At 34.2% G+C, this 1,586-nt stretch overlaps 1 protein-coding gene across 6 annotated transcripts in view; it reads left to right on the forward strand.

Annotated features, from left to right (window-relative positions):
* Positions 1-1,586, forward strand: part of TPD52L1 (TPD52 like 1) — a 162,602-nt gene that overhangs the window by 158,264 nt on the left and 2,752 nt on the right. The window lies entirely within an intron of this gene.

The raw sequence follows: 1,586 nt of genomic DNA on the forward strand, positions 1-1,586 counted from the left end.
TAACCTGTCTTTGTGCTGTTTTGGCTTAAGGGAAGAGGTGGAAGGAAAAGATACAGAGTTTAAATAATGACCAAAAAAATAATTTATGTGGTCATAATATAATTTGTTGATTCATCCTGTGCAAGAAAATTAAATTGAAACTCGAGAGTGGAAGCTAATAAGAGAAAGGTGTCAATTGGATGGACAGTAAAGTTTACTAGTCTCATATATTTTGAGGAGAAAAAGAAGGAACAGTGAAAAACACCCAAGAAAAGGTAATCTTGTACTTCAGTAAGAAGACTGCAGCAGAGAGGAGGAATAGGTCTGTCTCACACTCCTCTGCCTCACATACCTACCTCATATAACATGGCAGGATAATTAAATTAATAAATTCAGAGCTAAGAAATAAGAATAATTTGGGGTAACTTCTGGTGATCACAGTTTGTTTTGGTTTAGGTGTTTTTATAAAGTTTTTTTTTTTGACAGAATCATCCAGATCTTGCCTTTTGAATAAATATGGAAACAGCCAGAGTTATAAAAGGACTGGAAAAATATTTGGTAACAGGCAAATTCAGTAAGCACAGTTTTTTGCCAAGAAGTGTTTTCCCACATTTGCTAATGTGGTGATAGGAGTACCTCTTTTAAATGCTATTATGATTTGTGAATGTGTCAGCTCCTTTGAGACACACATTAAGTTTTAAGAGGGATTGGAAGTACTCATTACATTTTAATTTTGTACTGTTCTAAATGGCAGCCTATTAGGGCAGAGGGGCAGGATCTGGCCCATTTACAAATTTAAAAATTGATCTTAAGTCACCCAAAAAAAAAAAAAAACCACATCATTTTTAATCCTCTTTTAACTAGAAGTGATTTTTAAAAATTCTGTACTGTGCTTGATACAAGGTGCCAAAGAAACTTGAGATTCATAAAGAACCTTAAGTCAAGAAGTTCTTAATACAGAACTCTTTTATGGCATTTTAATATTTCTGGATTTCCCAAGCCCAAAGAAATCCACCGATCTAGACTAATATTATGTGGGTGGGGAAAGACAAAACTGGCTATTTTCTTTTGAGTAAATAGAGGGAAGTATAGTTTTATGAGCTCTTTATCCCAACAATATGAAATTAATATAACAGTATCACTATCAGATTTCTTGGAATAAATGAATGCCTTCTAACTATTGTCACTATAGACTTTTCTTTTATTCCCTTCTAATGGAAGCTTATATGTTTATTAAATTCGTTACCACCTTAATTTAAAACTGCAGAATAATCAAAATTTTTCAGTTTAGAAAACCAAAAAAATAAGTTTCTTTCTTGCTTTCTGTTTTGGGGTTGAGGAAGGATGGTAGATTTATGTAGCCCTTATAGGTAAGCAAACAGACAGAACAAATATCTAGTATTTTTGGAAAATAATCTGGAAAGCAGAACACAAGATGATAGAGGAGAGAAGGTCCTTTCTGCTGCCTTGATCTCTTCCCGCTCCTATCTCCCCATACAACAACATAGATGTTGCTAGGTCCCAGGTAAGGAAGGAAGCATGTTGGTAATACAAAACAGTAACTGCTGTCTACCTCGTTTTCCTCATCCTCTCCCTTTCTTTTTCAG

The sequence above is a fragment of the Antechinus flavipes genome, chromosome 4, assembly GCF_016432865.1.
Source record: "Antechinus flavipes isolate AdamAnt ecotype Samford, QLD, Australia chromosome 4, AdamAnt_v2, whole genome shotgun sequence".
NCBI classification, from domain to species: Eukaryota; Metazoa; Chordata; class Mammalia; order Dasyuromorphia; family Dasyuridae; genus Antechinus; species Antechinus flavipes.